Source organism: Pelophylax lessonae, assembly GCF_965119305.1.
Source record: "Pelophylax lessonae genome assembly, chromosome: 8".
NCBI classification, from domain to species: domain Eukaryota; kingdom Metazoa; phylum Chordata; class Amphibia; order Anura; family Ranidae; genus Pelophylax; species Pelophylax lessonae.
Window position 1 is genome coordinate 280,461,560 of NC_138775.1, and position 8,080 is coordinate 280,469,639.

An 8,080-nucleotide genomic window follows, 5' to 3' on the forward strand; every position below is an offset into this window, starting at 1 on the left:
CTACTATATAATTATTATTTTCTCTTTTGTTCATTGACAGACACAGCTCCTGGTATTTATAACCATTGGGTTATACTGCCCCCAACAGGAGCAGGAAACTTGGCAGAATAAACGTCTGGCTACGCCCATGGGCGGTCCCAGGTGGTATACTCCCTCTCTCTGCTATAGGCACTCAGTTTTTTTCTGCCTAGTCAGGAGTAAGGACCTAGTCCCTTGTTGGGATCTCTGGTCCTGGCAATGTTTTCCTTTTGAATGGAACTTTTTCCTACCTTTGTTATTTTGTTCCTGTGAGAATTTACAATCAACTGCCAGACTGGGCGATGAGCTGGATAATCTAGATCCATAGGGTCCCCCAGTCTGGCCAGCGAGTGCGTGCAGACCGCAGCTCTGCATTAGGTCGGCCGCGACATAGCCCAACTAGACATGGGCTGCTCTGCGAATTCAACGTCTTGTGAGGACGCATACCATCGGGTCGTCAGCCTGAGTCGCAGCGTTCCTCCTGGCCGACAGCACCCACTTTCCAATGGCGCGGTGGTCTGTCAGGAGCGGTGCCTACCCTCTTCCTGGTATGGTAAATAGCTGCCTCTCCTCTACTCCTGGAGGGTTTTGGGGTGGACGGTGGGACCCCCAGGTTTACCTCCTTCCTCCCAGCTCCTCTAAAATTTTGGTGGTCACTGTGGGTCTTTCGGCACCCCCCCCCCCCCCCGGTTGAGGTTATTCGCTGGCTGTTGCCACATGCTCTTAAGGGGGGCTTATTGGAGTTGCTGCTGACCGGGTTTTCCTGGTGCACAACGGGGGATTGAGCATGTCCTCTGGGCACCCTATGGAGGTTGTCGGGCTGTGGAAGCGGACAGTTTAGCAACCGCGGGTACGCACCTCACGCAGCCAGATCCGGACGAAAAATTAGGCCGCGGCTTCGTGGCCTACTACATGAGGTGGCCCCTGTGAGGAGGACTTAAGCTAATGCCTTCCGTTTGGGCATCCACCCTCCCCTCTGCTGCCCCTGGGTGGTCGGCTCTGTTGGGGCTTGCATCCAAGCGGCTGGGAGCCCAAAAAAATTTAGGCCGACCCCAGTGCATTTAGCTGAAGCCCCCACTCTTCTTTTGGGCATCTCCCGGGCTGGGATCCGTGCACTTGCGGCTGGGCCTCCACAAAAATTTAGGCCATGTGGTCAGCTTGGCGCCTCCCTTGGAAGGGGTGGCGCTGTGGGGGCACTTCATTTTTTTAATGACAGCCTTGCCACCATTATTGTGTGGGGCATCTGTCCCTTTTTAGCGCTATGGGACCATCAGGGTACCCTGCCTGCATGTCTGCGTCACGGTGGGCGGTCCCCTTTTAACCACTTAAGCCCCGGAGGATTTGGCTGCTAAACGACCAGAGGGTATTTTGCGATTCGGCACTGCGTGACTTTAACGGACAATTGCGCGGTCGTGCGACGCTGTACCTAAACGAATTTGGCGTCCTTTTTTTCCCACAAACAGAGCTTTCTTTTGGCGGTATTTGATCACCTGTGCGATTTTTTGATCACGCGCTATAAACAAAAAAAGAGCGTAAATTTTGCAAAAATAGCAATATTTTTCCCTTTTTTTTATATGAAATTCCCCCAAAAAAAAATGTAAAAATCAAAATTTTTTAATATTTTCGGCCAATTTGTTTTATGCTACCTATGTTTGGTAAAAAAAATCGCAAAAAGCGTATTTTGATTGGTTTGCGCAAAAGTTATTGCGTTTACTAACAAAGGGAAAGATTTTTGTCATTTTTGTTGTTTTTTTTTTTAACGCGTAATGGCGGCGATCTGCGATTTTTTTTTGCGGTACTGCGACATTGCGGCGGAAAGATCGGACCCTTGACTGACATTTTTGACACTTTTGGGGTTACCAGTGACATTTCTACAGTAATCAGTGCTATATATATGCACTGTTACTGTAAAAATACACTGGTAGTGAAGGGGTTAACTTTATTTGAGAGGGAGGGGCTGTGTGTGTCCCTAGGGGCGTGATTCTAACTGTGATTGGCTGTGGCTTCAACTGTATGCAGAGTGATCAATGGATCTACATAGTAGATCCATGTGATCAGCTCTCATACAGAGAGGAGAATGACAGGCAGCTTGTTTACACAAGCTGCCTGACTTTCTCCCTCTCCCCCGCCGATCGCAGAGTGGCCGGCGGCGATCGGGTCCGCCGGTCACACGCGCGGGGGGGTCCGTGACCACGCGGGAGCGGGAGCGCGCCTCCGGCGGCGCGCGCTCGCTCCCTAAACCCTCACAGGCGAGCGACGTAGACCTACGTCACTTTGCCTGTGAGGGGCTGACCGCCGCCGTAGATAGTCGTGCGGCGGTCGGCAAGTGGTTAAGGGAGCTATTTCCTTATATGCCCTCTATGGAGGGCAACCCCCTTGTTTTTTGTTTTTTTTGCAGGGTCCAGGAGGGGGTCCATTCGCGGGCCCTTAGTCGGCATCCCCTCTGCGGGATTGCAGTTGGTGGCCTTCCCTGATTGTTATGTTTTCCGGGTGAGCTTCGTATATTGCGACTCTACTGGGTCTGCGCCCATGCACCCTGAGTGGCCAGATAGTGAAGATGATTCCTCTGTTCCTCTAGCCACGCATGAAAAAGGCGCTGACACTGTTTGTGTCAGTGCGTCACACTTTAAAAAATGCACGTTGTGGCTGATGCTGCGTTGGAGGCGCCGGTCCCTTTTGGCACCCACGGGCCCTCCAAAGCGGCGAGGGTGTTCCTCTTTCCGCTTACTTTGACAACGTTGTCACAAAACAGTGTGGTTGTCCAAAACGCAGTGGTTTCTAAGCGCTTTTTGTTTACGGTGTCCTTATGAGGATTAAGTGCGTTAAAGGTGGTCGGTCCCACCTGTTGTGGATTCGTCGGTTTCAAGGTTAAATAAAGCTACCTTCATTCCGGTTGAGGAGTCCCTGGCCTTTAAATATCCAGCTGATAGGAGGACGGAGGCTCTGGCCCGCCATAGGTTCGCTGTGGCTGGTTCGGCACTTAGGCTGGTGTTTACTGTTGCCCTGGTGTTGCAAGACCTGACCGAGTGGGCTACACTTTTACGACGGGACCTGGAGGGGAAACAGCTTCCCCCTGTCTTTGTGGAGCTGGCGGATTAGTTGGTCCAGGGGCTCCAGTTTATCTGTGATGCCTCTTGCATTTGATTTCTAGGCTGTCTGTATCAGCAGTGGCCCTTCGGCGTATTATCTGGCTGAACTGCTGGTCTGCGGACCAGATTTCTAAGAAAGCCTTATCTGATCTCCCCCTTATAAGGGATTGCCTGTTTGGAGCTTCCTTGGATGACATCGTTAAGGGTCTCACAGGGGGGAAGAGTACTCTTTTTCCGCAGGCTACCAAGGGCAAGGAGCCTCGTCGTAGATGTGGGCCATTCTCTTCGGCTCAGAAGAGGTTTTTTTCGTCCCTCAGGGTCTCAAGACAAAGGAACAAATGTCAGGGCCTCCACCAGAGGTTCCAAGAGGACCTGGTCAGGCAAGCCATGAGCGGGCTCTTTCAGACCAGTGGACAAGGCTGCCTCCGCATGAAGGGGCACCCTCACCCGTATCTGGGGTGGGGGGGATGTCTTCGCTGGTTTCCGGATCCATGGATCGAATTTGGTCTTATCCTCTGGAAAGGTTCTTCCATTCCAACCTGCACTTGTCCCCAGATCACTTACGGGTCTCTTTGGGTTAGTGCAAGACTTGTTCCTTCAAGGGGTGATTGTTCCGGTTCCGATTTCGGAACATTTTTAGGGTATTTTTTGCTCAAACCTCTTTACATTTCCCAGGAAGAAAGGCAAGGTATGTCCAATTCTGGACCTCAAGGCATTAAACTGCTGGTGCGAGTACGGAAGATCCACGTGGAGTCCAGTCACACTGTAGTGGTGTCCCTACGTCAGGGGGGATTTCTTGTCGCTTCTATCGACATCAAAGACGCCTACCTGCACATTCTAATATGTGCCGGTCACCAATGCTTTCTCTGTTTTGTCGTGGGTAAGGAGCATTATCGGTTGTGGCGTGGAGCTTGGTCTTGCCTCCACTACTTATGTCTTCACAAAAGTGTTGGACCCGGTGCTGGCATTGTTTGAGTCAGTGGGGGATTGCGGTACTGGGGTACTTGGACAATCTTCTTCTGCGAGTGGAGTCTCTGACTGCTCTGATGGACAACTGGAGATTGCTCTGTGAGCTCTGAAAGAGTTCAGTTGGATTCGGAACCTTTAGGAGTCTGCTTTCTGTCTGCTTTCTGTCCATAAAAAAACTGGACTATACGGGTCTGACCCTGGACTCGGCCTCAGCCAAATTGTTTCTTCCTCTGGAAAAACTCCAGACATTGCAGGAGGCAATTCCGTTTCTGTTGTTCAGCAGATGGCCATCCCTCCGGGCTTGTATGCGGGTGCTGGGCCTGATGGTGTACACCCTTGGATTGTTTGCACAGTTCCACACAAGATCTCTGCTACAGAGATTCTTGTGAAATGAGACAAGGATCCACAGTCTCTAGAGGTAGCTTTGTTCTCTGGCACTTTGAAAGGTTAAATCCTTTCTCCCCCTGTACTGGACAGTTGTCACCACGGATGCCAGCCTGTCCGGGTGGGGAGGCATCCTCAGCACAGCGTCCTGTGCTCAGGGGGTCTGGACTGCCGATTAATGTTCTGGAACTCCAAGCGATCAGCTTTTGTTTGGCTCATTGGACAATTCCTCTTCAGGGGTGTTCGGTACGAATTTATTTGGACAATGCCACGGCCATGGTCTATGTCAGTCACCAAGGGGGCACAAGTAATTGTCCTGGTGGCTCGGTAAGTAGCCGGCTTTCTAAGGTGGGCTGACTGATTCATTCTAGCCCTCTCAAAGTTCTGCCACGACTCCTGTGCAGGATCAAAGCAGAAGGGATTCCGTCCAGTCTGACCTTGCTGGTCTTGCTACGCCGATCGGGTACGGCTGGTTGCCGATGCTCCTTGAGGGCTTCTTCTCAGGGAGGATCTGCTGTCCCAAGGACCGATCTTCTATCCTGCTTTACAACCGCTGGCTTTGATGGCTTGGCTGTTGAACGCCAGGTGCTGAAGGATGTAGGTTTGTCTGATTCAGTGATTCCTATGCTGTTGAAAGCTAGGAAATCTACTTCTAGGAAAATCTGCCATCGTACGTGGAAGACGTATATTGTGTGGTGTGAGTCTCTTGGGGTTCATCCTTGCGTCTTGAATTTTTTTCTGCTTTTTTTTTGGATCGGATCTTAACCTTCCTTTAACAGGGGGTATAACAGAAATTCACCCTTAGTACCATAAAGGGCCAGGTATCGACTTTGGTGGCCTTTTTCCAATGACCTTTGGCTTCACACTCCCTGGTGCATCGTACCTTTCTTCAGGGTGTCCGAGATTTGGTTCCTTCAGGGCAGGCTCCGTTGCCACCCTGGGATCTTAATGTGGTGCTTTCAGCTCTACAGAAGCCTCCCTTTGAAAATATTCGGGAGGTTTCCCTGCTTGCTCTGGTCGGAAGGTGGCCTTTTTTGGTGGCTATCACCTCTGCGCGCAGGGTGTCGGAACTTGTGGCGTTATCCTGTTATTCACCTTATTGGTGATTTACAAAGATATGGTGGTGCTTCGCCCCTGTCTGTCATTCCTTTCTAAGGTGGTCTCTGACTGTCATTTGAATAAAGACATTTTGTTGCCTTCCCTGTGTCCCAGGCCAAACATCTGAAGGAAATTACCTTGCATGCCTTGGATGTGGTCTGGGCAATTAGGGTGTACCTGGCAGCTACGGAGTCTTTTAGGAAGTCAGACTGGCTTTTTGGGCTCACAGACGGACTTTACAAAGGGTGGTCCGCTTCTTCTGCGACCATTTCCAGATGGATCAGACAGACGGTGGTTCAGGCCTATTGCATCAGGGGTCAGGTTCCTCCTTTCTCTTTCAAGCAGCACGCTACTAGGGCGCTTAATGTCTCCTAGGCTTTTCGTCATCAAGCATCAGTGACGCAGGTTTGCAAGGCGGCCACCTGGTCCTTGGTGCACACTTTTGGAAAATTTTTATAAAGTTGACGTGTTGGCATCTGCGGGTGCTTCTTTTGGCCGCAAGGTTTTGCTGGTTGCTGTTTAGAGGACCTGGTCCTCTTTGAGGGTGTATTGTTTTTTTTTTCAGCTGAGCTCCAGTTGTTTATGGGTGCGCTCCATGTTACCTGGTTGGCTATGATTAGCCTTGAATTTTTTTCTGCTTTTTTTCCCACCCCTTCACACTGCTTTGGGACGACCCAATGGTAAAGAAGAATCAGGAGCTGTGTCCGTCAATGAACGAAAGAGAAAATTGGATTTTTTGACTTACCGTTAAATCTATTTCTCTAATGTTCATTGACGGACCCAGCACCCACCCCTCTGTGGAAATGACTTTCTCCTGACACTGCTTGTAACAAAAGTACTTATAGCTGAGAGTGGGAGTATACCCCCTGGGACTGCCCATAGGCGTAGTCAAGCTTTTTTCTGCCTAGTGTCCTTCTCCTACTCCTGTAGGGGGCAGTGTAACCCAATGGTTAAGAAAAATCAGGAGCTGTGTCCATCAGAGAAATGGATTTTACGGTAAAACAAAAATCCCTTTATTATTATTATAGCATTATTATTATTTTATCATTCTTATTATTTTATCCTTCTTATTATTACTATATCATTATTATTACTATATCATTATTATTATATCATTATTAATAATGATATCAATAATATAATCATGTTAAATATAATAGTAATAATAATATTAATACATTAATAATTAAAATGATAGAACAATAGTATTATATTATTTTTATTATTATATTATCACAATATCAATATGATTTAAAGCGGTTGTAAACCCGAAAATGAAAAAAAAAAAAAAAACCTGCAAGACAAAGCCATAATGAGCTAGTATGCATTGCATACTAGCTCATTATGCATTACTTACCTTAGAACGAAGCCCCGACGCGGACCCCCGGACATCGCTGCGGGCGCCGCCATGATTCGGAAGCGTCTCTTCCGGGTTCGGCGGCTCCGGCGCTGTGATTGGCCGGAGCCGCGATGACGTCACTCCCGCGCATGCGTGCGGGAGTGATTTTCCGGCAAGCTTCCGGCTAGGAAAACTGAAGGTCCCCCCGGACCTTCAGAGCGCATGCGCCGCTCGCGTGAGCGGCTGCATGCACTGCAAATATCTCCTAAACCGTGCCGGTTTAGGAGATATTAATTATACCTACAGGTAAGCCTTATTATAGGCTTACCTGTAGGTAAAAGTGTCAAAAAGCGGGATACTACCGCTTTAATAAAGATATAATAATATATTAATGATGTTAAACAGATATAAGAATAATGATAATAATATAATGATATGATAATTTTAGAATAATACTATTGCTATAATAATAACTGATATAATATATATTTCTCCTTCACAGATGAGGTGGCACTGATGCACACTAATGAGGCTGCACTGGTGGGCACTGATCAGGAGGCACTGATGAGGCTGCACTGATGGGCACTGGTAGGCGGCACAGATACGCAGTACTGGTAAGTGACACTGATGATGGGGCACTGATAGGTGGGCACTGGTGGGCAGTGATTAGCAGCACTGATGGGCACTGAGTGGACCGATGTCCCTGTTACTGAAATCTGTTAATGGCTGTCTACTTTTTTCCTCACGCTGTTAGCTTAAGAAAAAAAAAAATCCGATAACCGTCTTCTGTTTACTTCCGTGATCAGCTATTATTGGCTGACAGTCATCAGATCTCTGGTCAGGGAATTTTAAAACCGAGCGATTGGCGGTCTTAGATTGCTCAGTTTTTAGAGCCGGTGTGGGACCGATGCTGCATCCACCTAGGTAAGTGTGATTCCCAAAAAAAAATCCCATACTTCTCTATTAAGCAAAGAGCTCTTTGAGCTCATCAGTGAATGATACCTAAAGCATTTAACTCTTAAGATGGTTTTTTTGGTAGTTATAACTTCAGCCAAAAGGATCTGTAAGGATCCTTGAAGGACCAGATCCAATGCATCTTCCCAAAGGACCCTTAATTTCTATGGGTCTCAAGTAGTGTTTCTTCCTACATTTTGCAGCTCCCCTGATAATGAGTAGGAAACTC